At 43.4% G+C, this 21,331-nt stretch overlaps 1 protein-coding gene and 1 long non-coding RNA gene across 3 annotated transcripts in view; one reads left to right on the forward strand and one right to left on the reverse strand.

Moving 5' to 3' along the window:
* The window catches only part of LOC146776458 (uncharacterized), a 404,315-nt gene extending 387,168 nt beyond the window's left edge, over positions 1-17,147 (reverse strand). The window contains exon 1 of one of the 2 annotated variants that reach the window (XR_014972211.1): positions 16,919-17,147. This is a non-coding gene — a long non-coding RNA (uncharacterized LOC146776458). The remainder of the gene's footprint in view (positions 1-16,918) is intronic. The other variant, XR_014972212.1, reaches the window with a different exon arrangement.
* The window catches only part of LOC146776459 (solute carrier family 66 member 2-like), a 172,549-nt gene that overhangs the window by 70,686 nt on the left and 80,532 nt on the right, over positions 1-21,331 (forward strand). The gene's annotated exons all lie outside the window — the stretch shown is intronic.

The following is a 21,331-nucleotide window of genomic DNA, read 5'->3' on the forward strand; positions in this document are numbered from 1 at the left end:
AAAAAATACACAGAGATAGATGCATGTGAAAAACGGGGTACGCATGCCACTGGACCAACATGGCAAGCGTGCTCTACCAACCACTGGGGTTCCGACTGTTTTTTATAAACTAAACATGAAATATTTCCCAACTCCCTGCAGTGAAGTATTGCAGCCACTGCCCACAGCCCCCATTTGAGTAAGCAGAGCAGAACCCTGAGGTCACCACCGCAGCCTGCTTGGGGCAGGGAGAAAGGGGGTCTGGAATTAGTTGGAGAGTCTCAGGGTGTGGGGGTAGGGGCGGCTCCTCCGTTAGGGTGAAGGGGCGGTGCCCCACTGCTCACAGTGCAAGAAGCAGAAATATAAAATGGTAAAACTACCATTTTATGTTTCTGCTTCTCGCACTGCAAGAAAGCAGAAGTGCCTGGTTGTTGGCGGGCAGGTCTGCTGGAAAGCAGGGGAGGCGTGGCTAGCCCACTGTAGTGGGTCCTGACTGTTTGGTCGGCCCTTTGAGCCCTAACAGAGGTTAGGGCTCAGGCTGCGAAAGAGGGGATGTGGGCCTTAGTCTGCTCACTCGGGACAGTATCATACTGGGATGGGGTTGTGAGAGCTGCAGAGGGTTGGGAGGCCTTTCGGAGGAAGGGGCCAGGGCTCACTGCACACTGAGCCGAATGCACTAGAGGCGGGCAACTGTAACCATGAAAGTAGGAGTCTTCCCTGCCGAACATATGGCCTACAGTGGTGACGAGCATGTGTTCTGCAGGGAAGATTCATACTTTCATTCATCTGTGGTTCTTTAAAACAAAGCACCAAATCAGGTAATAAAAAAAGCACCACAGACTAAAGGCAAGTTCAGGGTATGATGTTGTTGAGCCTTTCTGAGGTACCACAAAGAGGCACCACAGACCAGGAGCAACAGGAAAGCGTTGCTCTTCTACCATTACCGCAATAAGTGAAGTGCATGCTGCTTAGGGGCGCAGTGCCCGACCTATACCTGTTCTCCACTTACACGTAGACTGGCAGAAGTGTGTGCAGGGGTCAGCGCTAGATTAGCAGTGTGCAGGGGTCAGCGCTAGATTAGCAGTGTGCAGGGGTCAGCGCTAGATTAGCAGTTGGGGTGAGTCAAACTTCACACTCAAACATACTGAAACAGAAGGCAGTGTTCTTGTGAATTGATCTTAGGCACATGCAGAAATCGATTTCTATCCCTTCATGAGATAGAAAGTGGACTTTTGGTTTATTGCAGGAGCACAGTTATCAATAGTACAGCTGGTGAACTAGTAACGGGCACCAATTGGAGCAACACTTTAAGATGTTACAAAATCAGACATTCTCACTACACAGGTTAGGCACAGAGTATACTGCATCCATTATGACATCATGCAGTATGACTGTACAACCACGTGGGGACGGAGAGGAGCAGCAACACTAAGTTGCTTCTAATGTGTTGTTGCCACTTGTGCTGTGAAATGCCCCTTTTGGATCTCCATTTGTTTACAAAAAATTGTTGTAAACGTATGCATTAAAATCCACCATTCATGGACAGGCTGGCCTACAGGGCAATTAGGCAGTGCCCAATGAGCTGGTCTGACTAGTCAGTGTATGGGTCGGTTCGTTGTCTGTTTGTGGTCCTGTTTTATGGTCTGCTGGGCAGGTTTTTTACTGGGGGTTTCCCTTATAATAAAACAAACACCACCTGCAGCAAACCACAAATGCGTGCAGTCTTCTATATCTTCCAAAGCAATTACACATAGTGTCTTTACAAGTTAAAAATTGCCCCAATTTGTCAACATGGGCCACATTTTAACGTATCTAGTTCACTAATGGGGGGGCACTTTAATTTTGGTGCCTGGCCTATTATCTGTCCCAGTCCCTTATTCCTCTTTTTAATTTCGGGAACAGTCTCTGCGCTCGTTCGCACATTACAGTTGTCTCTAAAGTTCCCGTCTTACCACTTTTAAAAACCACCAGCCACCACTGGCCGCTATCTCTGAATATCTCGCATTCCTCAAACCCTATAAGCTGTCAGGGTGTGAAAAGAGTTGGCTTGAACATCCTGGGGGCATTAACATATAATCTGCAAAGCTGCAGCATTGCCCATGGGAGAAGGCCATGGGAAGTCGATCAGATAAGAGGAACAGAGAGCAATTAAATAACAGGGTTGATCAGGGGATGATACCAGGGGTACCATATGGCAATGTATGTGGATGTCAAACGAGAGCGATCAACAGAAGGCGGGCAATCCGTGAACAGAGGTAGAAGGATGATCTGGGGGATGCAATAAAATTTGCCACTCACGTGCCCAGTGCACACACCATACCGGGCTGACAGCGGCCTGGGTTCATATTTAGGGCTTCATGAGAAAGGGGTGAGGACGGCTACTAGCTGCTAAGAAACTCGGGTACCAGGTTAGAGTGTCGGTGTTGGCTCCACATGCTGTAACTCGGGGCAAATCACTTAAACTCCCCATTCTTAACAAATAAAAACAGTATTTGCAGTGCATTCTTTGGACACTACTGCTGCGTTCTTACATGTAAGAGCTTACAATAGTGAATGATCGTTACAAGCGCCAAACAGGAGAGTCGCTCGCTCACCTGGGTAAGAATACCAGTGGGCCGAGGCACAGAGTGAAAGTGGAGCGTAGTAGTGGAAGGAATCCACTGTCGGAAGCGCCGCTGTGAGTCCTTGCATGCTGACAGTCGAGCAGGGATTGCGGTAATTAAAGGCATCTGTGCCTGCGTCGGTCATGTACACAGAAGCAGCTGGGGGCAAGAAAGACTGGACTGCTGAATGAGGGAGAGGATGTGGCGCAGTGGCCAAATCTGCTGACTCTGGAGCTAGGGATCTGGGTTCACGTCGGCTCAACATCCAGTGATTCTGAGCAAATCAGTTAATCTCCCTGTGCCCATGGACAGCTCATGGATACCCTCACGTGTGATAAGCCATGCTATATAAATCTACAAATAAAATTAAAATCAATGGAGTGCTGTGTCCGACCGAGTGTCGTTCATAAGCTAAAGCGAGCCAGCGGCCGACGCATGTAACAACAGCGTCATGAGGAGACCTACGGGATGCCTGAAGAGAAAATAGGTTGTGTGGCGTATGTACGTTCACAGAGGAAGCACATCAAATTTGCATGAAGTGCTGTCCACAAGCTGAGAATTAGCTTGAGAAGAAACTACCTACACGTGGGGTGCCTAAATGAAGACTGTAGTCCCGAAGGGGTACGTGTCACATAGTAAGGTGTGGGAAAACCACATGGCAAGCATATTAACATTAGCACATGCGCTTGGGCTCCTTGGGTTCCTGAGGCCACCATTAAGCACAACAATCTTGAACCACAAGGGAAGGCAAATTAAAAAGTATTGTGCCAAAACTAACGTGTATGGCTGATCGTGAGATGATCCATGTAACAGGGCCAGTGTCCAGGGTGTGACCAAAAGAACAAAAGGAAGGACAAATGTAACCTATTTGTAAACTAAACCAAGGAAATTTCGAAAAGCACTTGAAGGAACCAATCAAAAGGTAGGGGCTATGAAACCCCATACAGTAGGTACAGCATGTCTCGAGAGACAGCGCATGTGTTGTCTAGCCTCGACCTAACCATTACAAAACATCTAAAAAAGACAATAAAAACTGAGTTGGCATCTTTTTTTAGACAGAATAATGAGAAAGCTGATTATGTGCCCTTCAGGGACCATACAAGAAAACTGTTGATGGCAAACAAGACAAAGCGTTCTCTACTTCCTTGGGATTCTTAATGTACGTGATTTGCAAATGTCTGGGAATGAAAAATTACCATGATCCAATAAGAATTCGCATGTTGGCTCATACATTCTAAAACGTGGCTATCATAACATACCAACCTGTGCAAAATGTTTTGTGAAGCGGCCACTAATGCCCAGATGAGCCCTATAACCATCATCCCGTGCTATTTCTTTGGCACTGAACATTATTCATAGACCGAAGAGAATTATTTCTTCTGCGGCCACACTCAATGTCCTTAATCTACCACCAGCCCTGCTGCCATGAAGCTGCTGTACAGAAAATATTTTATTTAATCTCCATGTTCTAGAACAAAATGGAAATAAGTCAGCAAGGCTTACAGAAGCAGTCAAGCAAATGCATGACACCTTCAGCCGGTCTTGGCTTTTTTCTGGAAAGGCCTAAAAGCCTCAAATTTCAAATAGTAATTTGGCTAGTTGTGGAACATGACAGAACTCTCTCCACCTTCATCCAAATAAAGTGGGCACTGCTATTCACTCTGAGTTTGCTTATCTATCAAGGTAGCACTAACACCTTCTGTACCCAACAACCTGAATATCGTGGAGAAAAGGCAGCAAGTGAGTAGCCACAGGACCATAGCCATAGAGACTGGCTACACCACTGGTCCGCGACATCGGTTTTCTTGCACAGAGAGGATGAAGCAAGCATAAAGATACATGCTGCACCTTACAGTACTCCTAAAAAAATGCTTACAGTGCAGTAAATTAAACTATGGGTTGGCCTCTCTCTAGAAGTAGTACTTGTTTCCACCTGCATAAAGGTTTTCCCTCTAGGGGCCTGGGGCTCCTAAAGCACATGCAAGGACACATATGGCTTTTTAGCTAGAAATATTAAGGTCTCATCCTGTACTTTTGAGATTGTAACACTTTGGGATTGAAGTAATTCTTTGCTTTCAATTTTGGAAAAAGATTGAAGAAGTTCTAGGGCTAGATCACAGCCCAGTTGCTGGAATTGTTAGAAGTTTGAGCTCGATGAACTGTGTGTCTTTTTTATCAGCTGCACAATATGAGAATTTATATTTCTCCATATGTATAGCAGGCAAATATTTGGGCTAGGGGTGGTTTAGAAATGGTAGTGGACTTTAGAATAGCATACATCATTATTTGACTTAGTAACAAATATTTGCCTTAATATTTGGCCGAAGTTGAGTAGTTATTTCTTCTTAACTGAATGTTCCTACAAGATAGACACACTTTATGAGAACAATACAAACTATAGGAGATATTATCATTCCCTTGTTTCTTTAAGTTCACAGATTGCCATTGGCACAATTTATGGAAAGCATTACAGACTCCAAAAAAAACAAGTTGGAAACAAACAACAGTTTCATCTAAAATGTTGTTTTTTGAACTGGAATGATTTTTCATTTGAAACAGCAAGTTAAAGAATTCCAGCGTTCAATTATCTGCCTTCGAATGGGCAAACTGAAAGCATTTTACTGATGTCAGACGTGAATTTTTGACTAGATTAGACCAACTTCCAACTAGAAGCCGAGGAGCCAGACTCCTAGTATTTATTAGGCGAGTTCCAGTTGAATTGGGACAGTGTGGAGTCAAGGTTAGTAGGGAAAGTTAAAGACCTTTTTGTAATTGTGATGTGTTTGAGTGAAGAAAACTGGGTAGGAGAAAAACAGCATCATTTCAAAACCGTATGGGTCTCTAAATTAGACCCCTGCCCTTAAATGGGACTCTAGTGGCAGAGACTCCGCCTTCACCGGTTCCAATAATTCCAGATCCCCAAACTGTGAAGTAGCGGCTCTGTAAATCACTCAGTCAATCAGGGGTTTATAAAGCACGCTACTCACCCATGAGGGTCTCAAAATGCCGTCAGTATCTTTTTTTAAGTGAAGCATCTACTGCTTCCATGGTGGGAGGAGCTTCGGTACAGTCAGCCTGCCCGCTCTTCCAAAGCAGCATGGCCGACCGCCCAGCACTTTTTATTTTTTTTTAAAACAGACCCCCATAACAGTGGTCTGACACTCTGGAGGTTTTCCCACAGTGCCTTTGGGACATTTGCACATTATTCATGTCTGGTACTGCCAATGCAGATGGAGGACCTGGGCAGGAAAAAGGCAAGAAGGCATGATGTTGACGACCCTATGACCACCTGCAATTCCCTTGCAGGGAGAGGGTTTCCTGATGGCAGCGCGAGTGGCACCTCTGCCATCAGGAACACTGCAATACCCAGACCTTTAAATTAGTTGGGGATGTAAGAACTGGGCAGGCTGGGCTTCTGCCAGTTGATGGCATGTGACACTTTACTGTCCACCTCTGAGTGACCTACATATACATTGTACAGTAAAAGAAGCAAACGTAGAACAGATCTTAGAAACTACCTGTATTCCAAAAGGTCCTGCTCTGCCCCTATATGCTTCTTGTTTTGCATAGGCAACAAAGTTTATGATAAAGGCTTTCTAACTGACGCTGAACATCCTGTGATTCTGGGCAAATCACTTAATCTCCCCGTGCCTAACAAAAATTAATGAGTCCTCATGTAATGCAACTGGTGCTCATGTAAATCGCTCTGATACCTGATTTGGGTCAAGTTCGCGCTATATAAAACTCTGTAAAATAAATTAAATAAATAAATAAAACTCTTGACCCCTGCATGTGTGCAGAATACCTCTACCCTTCACAGGATCGCCTGTCTCCTAGAGTCCAACAATGGCAGATGTCTGCCAACTTTATATATTGCTTCCAAGTAGTTTTACTACAAGTCAACAACATCAAAAAATCAGCCTTTAATCACTCAGGGCTGTTGCAAGGTATTCTATCTCTCGGTCAGATGCTGCAGAGGGCAGCACTCCCTTCATATTTGGGCTAAAGCGCCTCAGTCACATCTCTTCAGCATTCACGACTTTCCACTGGTTTCTGGTCTAGGATTGCCTCGATTTCAAGACACTTAACTTGACTTGTAAAGCCGTCTGTAGTGCCATGACTCCATGCCACATCAAAGCATTCCACTTGTACCAGATGCTTATGGCTGGCCTCCCAAAACCTGTTGGATGCCGGCCAACCAGTTTACCAACAAACTGGAGATCTTTGACTACATTAGCAAGATTCTTCCAACATTATGGTGCCCCAAGAGGCCAATAGCCTCTTGACACATGGGTGCCACCATTTTGAATTCTTTGTGTGCCATCAGCCAACCTTCAGTCCCGGTGGCCCATCCCTCTTTTTACACCAGAGCCCTGGCAAGGCTTCACTGAGATATGAGCACTCATTCAAATGAACCCAAATACATCAACACATGTTATTGATTTGCAAGATGCTATGCCAGCCCCTTATTATACACCCAATTTAATTGGCTGTTGCAACACTGCTGCGTGTTTGTCTTTACACTATGCACATTCCACTGTATGTGTCCCTCTGAAATTCTGACATCACATATCTGTTCTCTGAGGGGGTCCATTACTGTTTAATATGATTCTGTTTAATGATTGTTACCTGATGCTTGGACACTCTCCTAGGCCATTGGTCCAGCCCTTCGCCATCATATGCTACAACTTAAAGTGGACTATTTTGAAAACAGAAGAGCTGAGTGGGTATTAGTAGTCTGCTGTGCTCCCATTAGTCTCACATATGATGTGCACTTTTTTCATCGTTGTTTCACGTGATAACTAATTGACATTTTAATGGTGGATATGAGATTCGAAATACCCTTTAAGCTCTTAGTCAATTATAACCATTCCAGCGGGCATCTAATTTAGGATTCAAAGAACCTGTGCCATTTGTCATGGAGACAGGACTAATTACGCTTGTGCTAAATTGGAGTGGATGATTAGATTTTGACTGCAGCAATTATTATCAAGAGTTTGCCTGCTATTTTTAAGCTGCTATTTAAAAGCAAAGTTTAGTCGGATTGGGACTGAGAATATTCCCAATGGGGATGCACTACTCTAGCTAATTGCCATCTCACTTACCGTGACCCAACAACGCGACTGCTGTTCGCCTTCAGAATTTCCAGTCATCCGGGGCTGCAAGTTTTGATGACTTGTGCCGGGAGAGTTCATCTACACATGGCACTGTGGTTCCACCAGAGCGAAGTCATGGCAAAGGGCCTTAATTAAAGGTTGGTGAGCTTGTACTACAAGTGAATTATAGCCTATGGCACTTGCAATATGGTGATCGGGATATCCTATCCTTCAAACTGTCAAAGTAATCATACTTAAGCGTTTCACCTGGTGACCAAGGAACTAAATTAAAGAATAAATCTGAAGTGAGCTAATTACACTCCAGCAAGGTGGAGAAAAAGGCTGCAGGGGGTGGAAGTGCCTACCACATCATTGTATTGGAATACTCAGCATTCTGCTTCCTCTCTCTCATGCTCATCCAACCTTTTTCGGCGGTCTGGGAGGCAATATGAGCAACCTGAATGGTGGACCTATGTCAAATTAGATGGTTTTGCCAAGTGAAGAATTTATGACAGCTGGTTAAGTCACAGGTTGGGCAATTAGATTGACTTAAACACTCAGTAGCCCTCTGAGACTTGAAGCCCATTTTGTAGTGTGATGCGAGTTAACAATGACGGAACCATTTTGGCTCCTGATGAACTATGTAGAGCTATGATGTAATGGATAGAGTATACTGCATAGAAGGTTGCTTTAGAATGTTGGGTTTGCAGTTACACGCTGGCGAATAAAGACGTGTGATATCAAGCTCCGTGTGTAGCGTAGTCATTTACGGGTACCCTGGCTGGGAAGAAATAGTGGATAAGTAACCCGAAGATTGACAGTGCTCTCTCAGAAAGTTTGTCGTGGTGCAGGCAAACTGGTTGTGCTTACCACGTGTGCAGTCATCAAAGTACAGAATCACGCTACTATGCAAAATAGAGCCATACCTAGTATGGATTAATAAGGTTGCAATAGAGATCAACCAGGAGTAAGCAAGTGCACCGAGACACCAGAAGCAAAACAACTTAGATGCAAGAAATGGTTGTCTGCTTACCAGAAGTAATTATAGAGGGTCTTCATACCGCAGCACAGGATAAAGCCGCCCAGAAGAAGTGTCTGGGCTTGTGCTTACGGAGCTGTCCATACCTGAAGAGGCGAGCCACCAAAGCCACTGAGTGGGGCTTAAAACAACTTCACAGATCTCTGAAGAGTGAAAGTCAGTGAGGGGTTTGAAATAGTGGCAGGTTGTTGTTCCAATGGAGACCAAGAAGAAAATCCAGTTTCCAGTTATCATTAAGGATGATCCAGAGGCCAGTACACCACAAGATCTCTGAGAGCATGAGTTAGGAACAGTGGCCAATAGACCTCTACGTCCCACCTCATTAAGTTCCACACTGGTCTACACCACTGAAATGAAATGAAAAATTAAATGAAAAATACATTTGGAAAGCGCATGGCTACCCGAAGGCATCCCAGCGCTGGTAGCGGTGAATAGCAGAGAACCAACCAGACTAGGGGAATAGCCAGGTTTTTAACAATTTACGGAAGGCCAGATGGTTGGATTCCTTTCGTAGGTGAAGAGGAAGGGGGTTCCAAAGCTTAGCTGCATTGTAAGAGAATTGAAACCACCATCATCATTCAATACCTCCAAAAAGCCAAATATTGGCGACCGATAGACTACTTTAATAGAGGTATTTTAAGATTTCATTGATGCACTTGAAGAGACTGATAACAAAAAGATGACCAAATACCCCAAAAATCTTGCTGGTGATGGTGTAAAGGCATTCAGAAAGAAAATGCCACGAACTGACAATAAAATGAATCCAATGCATAATGTTGATTACGAAAGATATATTTTCAGTCAAGAACAACAGATAGTTGGCACAACCTTGGATGAATTTATAGACTTGACACACTCATCAAACACTTTAAGTTTAATGAATTTAATGATGAAGAAGCCGTATGTGTCAGGGTCATTGATGGATACTTGTACAATTAATGTCAGACAGCGAATGCTGAGAGAAACTCTGAGTCTGGATTGAGTGTTAATGGCTGCTAGAGCTGAAGAGCGTGCCGATAGACAAGCTGCTGATATGGAAGCCGGAGGTGCCCAGAATGAATCAGTCATAAGTGTGAAAAGCAAGTCAAAGCAAAAGACTGAAGGACACAAGGTGATGTTTACAATTAAAAAAAGTTATGTTTTAGATGTGGATTTTTTTTTCCACACAACAACAAATGCCCGCCATTGGACAGAAATGTAAGGGCTGTGGGAAGGGGAACAATTTTGTGACGGTGTGCAAAGCAATGGGAAAAACAAGTACATCACGGCGTGAAAACATAATGGTCATTGCAACATTCCAGAAGCAACGCCCGGCACACACCCACAAGGCCCTGGGGAGACGTCAGGTATGACCAATCAACTCTGAACAAAGTTGATTGTCAGATAAATCATCATCTAACAGTTCCTCCATATCAGTAGTTAGCGAAAGTGAAGAAGATGGTTGTGCCATGCCGATTTTACTTCAGAAAAGCATGCACAAAGAAAAGTCTAAATGCCACAGCACCAAAGTCGTTCAGACATTGTATGACAATTACACAGAAACTGTTCAAGTGTAGAGTTCCTTGAAGGAGTTCTCTGCCTGACTGATCCTGCTTGCAAAGTTATTCAACCAGGCTCTTTGAATAGTGTTTTGATATATTTTCAGGGCCTGTCTATAGGCCTGTTTATCGCTATCGCTATAGTGGGTCCTCCACTTATTCTCTGATCTCTTACATGCTTTCTTTAACTTAACCAGCTCCGTCGAAAACCACTGGGCTTTATCACTGGATTAGGGCTTCTTGCTTACTCTTAGAGGAACCAATATGTCTAGGGTGGTATTGATTAATTTAATTTCATACAGAGGTTGCTGTTGACGATAGCCCCAGTGGGTTAGATACTATCCTTGCACAGCACAGCAGACACCCAAATGCTCGATGGCATATTGTGGCATATGCCATTAGGAGTTTGTCCCAACCACAACGTGCTTTCTCACAACCTGAGAAATAAAGTTTATCTGTGGTATGGGCATGTGAAAACTGCCCTGTATTTGTGTATGCCTTTTTACTCTGGTACCTGATTATCAAGATTTACTAACAATATTTGGCAATCCAAAGTCCAAGATGCCTTCTTGCATTGAACGTTGGGGACTACGACTACAAGAGTACAATATAACATTGTGCATCATACTGAAAAGGATCAGAACCCTGCCAACTATTTTCCCAGAGTGCCCATTCAAGGTCATGGCACTCCATTCAAGCCAGCTGAAGCTTATATCAACTTCACTGTAAAATGACGCACACCAGCTGCCATTTCGTTAGCCCAGATTATCATTGCCACGTGACAAGATAGTGACATGCTGACGTTGAAAGATAGAATTACACATCAGTCATGGAACCAGCACACTCGACCTCTCACCAGTGAATATCATGAATACTGAAATGTCGAAAATGAACTGTCCATAACTCAAGACGGAATTATATTGCAAGGGTTGAGAATCTTGATTCCAGTGAGTCTACGGCAGAACTTGATTTAAGTGCCCCACAAAGGACATAGGGGAATTGTTGCCTCAAAACAAGCTCTCTGAGACCGAGTCTGGCTTCCATATCTCTACGAGCGAGTTGAGAAGGAGTTACAAGCTTGTCATTTATGCAACTGCTTATCTACAAAAGTTATTCAACACACACAAAACATGTCACAACTCCCAAGCATGCCTGGGAGAGAAAAGCCATTTACTTTTTTGGTCCACTCGACAACGGACATCACCTTATGGTGATGTGGACAAATACTCACGATTTCTATTAATTGAGCATCTCTCATCCACCACTCAAGAATGAGTCATTGAGAGACTGGATGGCATCTTTGCAACATGGCATGGCTCAGCCATCCTAAACTCTAACAATGGCCCACCTCTTGATGGTCGGGAGTTCAAAGAATTCTTAGAGCATCCGTGTATAAAGCATCAAAAGCGCACTTTCCTCTGTGGCCTCAGGCCAATGGAATGGTTGAGAGATTTATGAGTACATTAAAGACTTCCGTGCAGCATGCTACACTTGAGATGCTCAACTTACAAACTGTGCTAATCTCTACATTGAGAGCTTACCTTAAACCACAGGGCTATAGTTGTGTATGGTTTTAAAGACTATGGTCTAAATAAGCATTGTTTATCTCTCTCTCACAGGGCTATAAAATGACATTTTAGCTTGCACGAAGCGCTTACACAAGATGTTCTTACTGACTATATGAATTAGCTCATTTGAGTTTTGGATTGCATTGAAAATATGCCATTCATTTTTCTATATATTTTTTTTCATTGTGTATTGCACTATAGGCTTTTCTGAACAAATGCATGTTGTACCTTTTACAATGTAAATTAATTAATTAAAACTAGTAATAAATGTATGCTTGATGCAGATGATGATAATGTGTTATGGTTAGGTAGCTGACTAAGAAACCGAGAAGACTGAGAAATGACCAGCTTTAGGGTTCACTAATAACTGAATATCCTCCACCTGGATCAGTAAGTTCCGTTGGTTGAATTTTCTCCAGCATTATCCTTGAGTGTAGGTAAATCAAAGAAGGAATTATAAATCAGAATTAGAGTTTCCACCAGCACTTTGAGGAGTTTTATTTACCACTGGCATCTAAACAATTCTCCATGTTCTAAGCATGACTTATTCAGTTAATTAAATGTAGTAATTAAGGGCATCATCACAATGCTGGCAGAACCGCAACAAACAGGCCATCTGTGGCGGTCCCACCGACAGACAGCCCTTCGGGCCATCCGCCGCATTACGATTCAGGCAGTCGGACCGTTAAACCTCGGGGGACGGACCGCCGCCTCTGACAGGATCTACTGATCTTGTCGGGCAGCTGTTGGAATCGTGATCTGGAATGGATGCGGTGCCTGCTCAGGCAGCGCTGTCAGGATCACAATGTCCCTTTCCGAATGCCTTTTCATGACAGTCCCACCAATATGAAAAGGCAGACAGAAACGGACTTTGGGGGCCACAAGGAGGGCCCCTGTCTCCCGCGGGACAGTGCTAAGTGGCCAGGGGGGCACATGTGATGCCCATGCATACATCCATGCACATGGTGCCGGGCACACGGTGCATGGATGTTAGTAAAGTGCCTTTTTCTAGTGTGGCCTGTTATGCGACTGGGCATCAGCAGAAACTGCATTAGAAAAATGCATTTTACGTCTGCCGGCACAGCTGTCATATCATAACAGGGTGGGCAGGATCGCCAACATATTGTCGGGTGGTCACCTGCCCATGGCGGTGGCGGTCGGACGATGGCGGTCAGATGATGGCGGTTAGACTATGGCATTCGGACCAAGGGTGGTAATGCGCTGCTCCATGGACTCGCAGATTTCACACTTGTACTCCTCAAGGGCATCATACTTGCCATAGCACCTTTTTCTCCAGGGTATGAAGCAATATCATCACATCACTCTCCTTGCTGAACCTCATCAACTTTAAAACCAGCTGCACCATTTACAAAGCCATCATGATCAGCACATCAACAGCTAGGACTCCAACAGACTGCAGACTAAGAACAACAAAGAAGAAAAAACAGGGTAGCAGTCCTTTTTCCTCTATGGACCCAGGATCTAGAACAGCATCTCTGCATCCACCATGACCATCCCAATAGTGCTCCAAGTTAGGAAGTCATGGAAGATGCACATCTTTAAGAACACTACATCCTAGTACAATAACTGTCCTTAAACAAGCTACCTCTCCTGCTATTCATTGACTTTATGTTTTTGACCCTCTATAGCACTCTGCTGCCTTTTGACTAGGCTCCCGTAGTAGAAATGCCACATATATACATACATGGAGACTGCTGTTAACCAATAGTCAAGAATCTAATTAGAAAGAAAGGGTAATATGTAATTTATGACAGAATGTGGAAGACACGTGTGTACACATGTATAAACCCAAGATTAAATGGGCTCTCCATGCATAGGTAAAACCAACCACTCTGCTTTTCCATTGATCCAGCTTCATCTAACTGCCAAACATATCACTTGTTCCCACACAGTCCTTGTTTAATTTGATACTAAATTTTATTTAAAAATGTGTGTATTTTTAGAAAAATACGGTATTTGCATATGCTTTTAAAGTGCACGGTTACACCAAAGTGGACATAGATCTTAAGCTCTGGTCTCTGGAGCTAGAAACAACTCTCCAAGATTTTTGTACTGAAATGGTCAAAATACACCAGTTATGCTTTGCTGGGACATGCCATAGTCTCTCTGATAGTGCCTCTAGAACTGGACACCATAATCAGATTAGACTTCTAGAACTTGAAATAATATTTTTGACATAGACTGAATATCTCTTGATTTTATCTCTAGAATTAGACGAACTTCTCCATGTATTCTCTCCAGAACTACTCATAATTTGTCGGATAAGACCTCACTGTTGATCTCTACACTGATAGCATAAATGAACTTTTTCCTTTGATTGTACTTCTCCCTATGAATCCTAACAATCCCAACCTGTCAGTTGTCTAAACCTGTAAGATCTCTGTAACCTGACTAACAGCAGTGCAGTATGAGCCTGCGAGCCGGACTCTGTTGTGTGCTACTTGAGATTGCGCGATTTTGTATTTCTTTTTATTCTTTTCCTTTTTTTTATTCTGTTCCTCTGTGCTCATTCTAAGGACATTTTCAGTTATAAGGTATGACCATCTGCTAAAAGGGGAACCATTGAAAAATGACAGAAGTGAACTTTGGAATTGTAAGAGGATGCTATAGAAACAGATTGGTCATGTAAAATATTATTTTCCCGAATTAGCTGTATAACCTATGCCTCAGATGGCTATGTCTTAGTTATCTTGTGGTTAGAGACCCTCAGACCCCATTGGGAAGAGTTAAGCTTGCTTGAGACACCATTCAAGTAGTGCAATCTTCTGAACATTGTGCTCCGTCTAAAGTGTTCTATTTGGCTGGAGTTTCAAACTTTTCTCTGGTCCTCTCGGGCCTGCTCACATCATTCGCTAGTTGCAGTTTGTGGCGGGTATTTTACATGTGACCACTTTCAGAGATCATCAGCCGCCACTGCTTCCATCTCATCTATGGGGATGCAGGGGGTTAGAGATATTTCGTCATTGTGAGTGTTGACAGGATTGAGGCTTTGGTGGGCAGGGGCGTAACGGAAGCCGCTGCAGCCCCTGCAGTGCGGCGGGGGAGAGGCAATGCTCCAGGAGGCCCCTAACCCTTCAAGAGGGCCCATTCAGCCCAAAGTCAATGAATATCTCTGAGATATGGGAGACTCAGGGGCCCCTCATCACATCCTGCGGGAAGCCCCATCATTATGCATTATGCCACTGTTGGTAAGTGAAGCACTTGTTAGGAGTCCGTACCTTCATACGTGCTCAGCTGGGTGAGAAGGCGCCGCAACAGAACAAGAGAGTGGGACTGAATTACACTTTTTCTCCGAGTCAAGCAGCCACGGACGACTAACAGACCAACTTTGATAGAAGCAGTATTCTGATCCTTTCTTAAATGTTCTTTTTGTAAAGGCTATTTTATACTTCACCAAAAATGGAGGTAATTCTTTTTAGCGCCTCTTTCTATTACATTTTTAAAACATTGTCACTGTCTTTTTGAACAATATACATAAAACGCTTGGGTATGGACACCAAACACCACATATTTTTCTTGTCCATCTTTTTGTGGTAGGGTGTTTTAATGGTAGTTAACATCATTTTTCTGGTGGTAAATCCTGAGGTTAAATCCTCCAACAATGATGTGGTATTAGAAGGGTGGTGTGGACCTTGAAAATAGTTTGGAGTAATGTGTCAACAATGCAGCAACACATAAAGGACCACAAGAGAGGTTGGGTGGCCAATACATATAGTAAATTCCTGTAAAAGCAGGTCACATTGTTGCATTTTTTTAAACTCTATTTTGCAGTTTGCAATGCGGACTCTACAAGCAGAGTGACATGCTACTCGGTAGAAGCAGTGACACAAACACAGATACAATTAGCTCATGTTAAGCTTGTTATTCTCCTAGTCTCTGCAGAAAGAAAAGAGGTCTTTCCGCAAACTGTAAAAAAAGAGTAATTACTGTGCTTAGTTTGCAAAAACAGCAATTGCAGGAACCAAATATTTTTGACTGGTGTTTTTAAATGCCTAGGTTGCTGAATTCGAATGCTGCCTGTGTTGATTCCACCTCATGCCTCATGTGTTCCACCACCCTACTCTACCTGTCTATTTCACTCTTCCGGGTTCTTTTGCATTTGTGATTTCTCCTTTTAGTCTTGTTTGCAGTGTCGGCTCCTCCGCTAAGGCAGAGCGCCGCCCCACTGCTTTTCAGCAGTGCAAAGAAGGAAAAATAAAATGATAACACGATTTTGTTATTTTAGTTTTCTGTGCTGCAGCCGGTTTTGGGACGGGGCTTGGCTGTCATCACAGCCCGCAGGGGAGGAGGAAATATGTGCACTTAAGTGCGCATGACAGTTTGACCGGCTGTCTTGGGCCAGCCAAACAGTCATGCGAACTTATCATGTTCTGTTATCTGTAATGTACAGCCTGGGTGGAGAACATGCACAGGCTCCCAGTGCCTGTCTGAGCGCCGCACCACGGTGCTCAGACCAATCACAATGCTGCTAACAGCAGTGTTGTGATTGGCTTAGGGGAGCCTGTGTGCTTCATGACTCCGGACCAAAGAGAAGTGGACGAGAGACGACAATGGGAAGTGAGATCTATTTTTTAAACCCCGGTCCGCTCACCACCCTCGTTCAGTACCATCCGCCACTGCTTGTTTTTCTATGTTGAGCTTCATTTTCCTCTTTCTGTTTTCTGCCTTGCTCTTTCTTGTTCCCTGTCAAAGTCTGATGATAAAAAAAGAGCGTTGGTGCCAACCACGTGCAGCCACACATTAAGCACTGGGTATTTAAAAATGCAATGATAAATGTGGAGTATTTGCCCCAAGCCCTGGAAAGGATGTGCAAAAACGAGCAAAAAATGCTTGCATGCAGTATGCTCATACAAGCTGAACGAAACTGGAAGAGCTGTTAGTAAGTTCTGGAAGCATGACATTTAAAATGCCAAACTCTTTTCGTAATTACCACATTAGTGTAGTAAGTAACAGAAGTAACTGGGCATTTTTTTTGTTTGTTTTTTGTTGCGATTTTATATAGCATGGACATAGCCCGGAGGCATCAGAGCGCTTCACAGAGCAAGAACAGAACAATAGGAAATAGAAAATATACCTGTGCATGAAAGGTGGAGCCGTGGCCAGGTTAGCCCCTTCTGTGGGGTGGAGCGTTTCACACTTGATCATTGTAAAACATAGCGGTGAAGGGCGGGTGGTGCAGTGCACGTGAGAATCATCAATCCATCCTGCAGGTTGAGATGCGGCTGGAGGGAGAGCGAGGAGGTACGAGCGGTTTAGGCCAGGTGTTGTTTTACCACCTACATCTGAGTTTCTCACTTCACTCTGGAGAATAACTTGTGGCACCGGTAAGAACATGCTTCCCCATTTCGAACTCTTTGCAACTGAGACGGATTTCCGGTGCAAATCTGCAGGTCCACTCCATGCACAACTTCCGCCCGATGTGTAATCTGAAACTAGCAACAACCATCCTTTGTTTCCAAACTCAGAAGGCTCGATTCAGCGGTAGAATCAAGCATTCCCAAAGCCAGCAGGTCCCATCTTTGGGACCTATTTGCTTTGACAATGGGTTTTAGACATGCTGCACAGCATCCAGCATGGCTAAAAAATAAATGTAAAACTCTTTTGATTCAGCCCTACATATCATTGTGCATGCATGCGCCTAGAAAATTACGCAGGCGCGTGAAAGCAAAATAGCTTGAACTGAGAGGAGTCTGGCATGCATCAATGGCGCATCAAAATTGAAGTACAGGGACAAAGTTGGAGCAGTTAGGGTGCAGAGGGATATTGGCGTGTTGCACACATACTTTATTGAGCTATGAAAGTAGTGCAACTCGCACTGGTTTCTTGATGTCATTCCTCACTCCACCCAAAGCTCCCCAGAAGGCCTGCTTTTTTACTGATCTCCCAATTCTCTGTTCTGCATCTTGACGAGTCGGGTGGTTTATGAATCCATTTGCTTTAATGCTGTTTGCAATAGGTTGCTTTGTGGTTTGCAGGAATGCGGAAGTGGACAGTGCTAGGCGTGCATGTCTGTTTGCCTTTCTAAGAATACATGCACGCCAGTATGTGGGAATAGAGAAGTGGGAGATTTAGAAACAAATTGGGGGGTGTTAATTTCCCCATTGAGTTACATTGCAGTGGCATATTTTCTAGTCGAGAAAAAGCTCAAATTAACTAATTTTAGCTTTAAAAATTGTGAGTTTCTCGTTTAATTCGGAAGTTTTGGAATGCATGATAAAGCTGTAGGAACAACCTCCCACACAGGAACAATGCTTTAAAGTTCTAAGTAAAATGTTCATTTAGCCAGAAATGTAATGCCACTTTTCATCCCATAATGGATAGAAAGATTGCATATTGCATTCTCCATGTGACCAAAGACAAGCATAATACTAATGTGACTTTACTTCTTAATCCCGGGTAATGATTTTAAAATAAACTTAGAGTCTGAGGTACCGCACATTTTGAAACTGTTTGGATACATGCAAATAAGCACTCCCAGCCAAAGTAGTAAAGTATTCGTTTTCTGGATAATTAGGGCCTCATTTAGAGGTGGTGGTACTTAACAGATGTCGACCAAACATTGGCGGATTTAGAGGTAAATGATGTATTTCTGGGCCTGGAGCCCCAGTTGGCCCCGCGGTGGAAAAACCTTCAAGAATCACGAGGGGCCAACTGCTGCAGTTCTGCTGGCCCATAGGGCCCCTGTATGGAGCGGGGCTTCCACGGAGGGTTCTTCTGCCACAGTATGTCACTCATAGGATGGTGGTCCTAGGCAGGAAAAGAAGACCACTGGCCCCAACTCACAGGAACAAACTCGCAGCATGTGAGGGAGACTCATACTACATTTTAAACCCCAGCCCACTATTTAAAAAAAAAAATGAAAGTTAGACCACCATGCCGTCATCGTTTCTCAGCCAACCACCATTGAGCAATTTTGCTAAAAGTGCTCTTGCCATGTCAGGTGGGGGTGGGGGGGGGGGGGGGGGGACTCAAGCTATGGCGGGAAGGTTGATGAGGGACCGGGAGGGACAGATCATCCTGCATCCACAGCGCTTGGCGGCAACCTACCAATCATCTGCTCTGACTCCCATGACGCAGATGACTGTGAGAGCCTGTTTACAACTGAATAATTCTATTTCCAAGAACTGCACTCGGCTGTGAAAGAAGGAGCAGGTATTCTCCAAAGACCTTTATTGTGTGTCACTTCTTCCACATTGAATCCTGAAATTCTAGGAGTTAGTCAGATCTACTTTTGGAAAAAAAGTCTTGTGATTCTGACCAACCACGAAATGTTAGCATATTTGTTGGAAACATGCAATGAATCTATTGGACCATCGAATAATATTCTGAAACCTTGTGGAAAGCCTAATATTTGGTGTGTATATATATATATATATATATATATATACTCCAGTATAGCAATTCCTCAAAATTGTTTTTTTGAGGCAAAAGAAAGACGCGTGTCGACCTAGATAGGTCTTGATCACACACACATACATATATATATTTCTATTCAAGATAATACAGTTTAGAGACTGAGAGCAAACAAAACGTCAGTGGTAATTAGAATAAGCTCCTAACAGCTGTCAAGGTTGAATACTGAGTTAACATCATAGGTCCTGTTTCTTTCATTGGCTGTCCCACCTCTGTCGACCAACTTGATAGCTAAAGCCACCACATGTCTGCACATCCGTCAAATAGCCTACAGAGGGGATTTCATCATGGATTCCGGAGAATTTGCACCATGATACACTGATGCAGGTGCTGGATGATCATGAACCTGGAATGTTCATTCTTCCTTGTTTAACCCATTGGGGAGGCTTATTTGAGGCTCACGTTCTGTTTTAGACAGCCCTAGGAGTGACAACAGAGGGCAAAATGCTAGCTACAATGATAAAAGGAAGCCTGGCCCACACTCAAAGTTTTTTGTTGTTATGCAAATAGTTTCTTATGCCATCTGGGATAAATTAAATCTCCGCTAATACTTCACCTTTTATCGGTATTCCCCTGATTAAGAGTGATAATGTTGAAGGATATATCAAATAGGTTTTACTTCAAAGAATTCTCTGAGGATATTTTTGGTGGAGAGGTTAAGCTAATGTGATTTGTAATTTACACACCGAATACTTGAAATCCTTCAATTTATCAATAATCTGAGAGTGAATGGTAGTTAACTTCTAGAAAGAGAGAAATTTGATTTGCTGCATTTCCCCATCTAGAATTGTAGGATCTAGTGAGTGGAGATCAGTTCTGGAAAATGCATTTGGGCTTTTGTTTTGAAGATTGATACAGAACAAATGCTCAATAAAGTTGGTAGATAAACTAAAAGTTAGCAAAAATCCAATACCTGGGATATCTCTGCAGGACAGTTTAGCATTTGTTTCAGCTAAATGCCAGAAAGTTGATCCCTGGGTACTGGTGCACCCATGGGTTGGGACCACAGGGGTCCTGAAGTTAGTTTGGGAGTATTTTAGTAGGTGCATGCAACCTTGATGTCTCAGGTTAACTTGAGCACTTAGAGATGCTGAGGTCAACTGATTATTGCTACTGGAAACCTAGGCAATGAGAGAGATTGAAATAGAGAGGCGAGGAGCTACAATCAATCCACTGGCCTAAATGACCGTTTGTACTGGTATGGATTATAACCTAGGAAAATATTTGACAGGGAAGTTTATCTTAATTGTTTCATGTTAGACTTGTCAGCTTTAGGTTGATATTCCCCCAAGGTTTTTGCCTTCCTCCCCCATTTGTACTGATCCAGCTCTTCCTGGTCTTAGGACTCTGTGCACTTTACCACTGCTTACCAGTGCTAAAGTGCATATGCTCACTCCTTAAAACATGGTAACATTGGCTTATTCCCAGTTGTCATACTTAATTTACTCACAAGTCCTAGTAAAGTTGTACTATGTGTGCCCAGGGCCTGCAAATTAAATGCTGTTAGTGGAGCTGAAGCACTGATTGTGCCACCCACTTACATAGCACTTGTAAACATGTCTCAGGCCTGCCATTACAGCCTGTGTCTACAGTTTTTAAACTGCCACCTCAAGCTTGCAAAATATGTTTTGCCAGCCTCAAACCTTGCTTTTTAATACACATAAGTTACCCTTAGTGTAGGCCTTAAACAGCCCACAGGGCAGAGTGCCTTGTATTTAGAAAAGTAGAACATTTACCTTTAAGTTTTACATGTCCTGCTAGTTTTTCACTACTGGAAGGTCTGCCTCTCCCATAGGATAACATTGGAGTTACCTAATACATTTAATAAGTGATAACTTTCAAATGGGAACAAGTAGCCAGTATATGACTGGTGTCGTTGGAATTGTAATGAAAAATCCTTTCTTATGGTAAAGTCAGATGTTAAATTGCAATTTTGAAATTTACACTTTTAGAAAGTTGACATATTCCTACTTTAGCAATTTAGTGCCTGCAGCCTGTCTCTGGGTCACATCACTGGGTGTAGTTGGCAACTGGGCTTTGAGTATTTCTCCTAGACAGCCACACACAATAGAGA

Source organism: Triturus cristatus, chromosome 12 (assembly GCF_964204655.1).
Source record: "Triturus cristatus chromosome 12, aTriCri1.1, whole genome shotgun sequence".
Taxonomy (NCBI): Eukaryota; Metazoa; Chordata; class Amphibia; order Caudata; family Salamandridae; genus Triturus; species Triturus cristatus.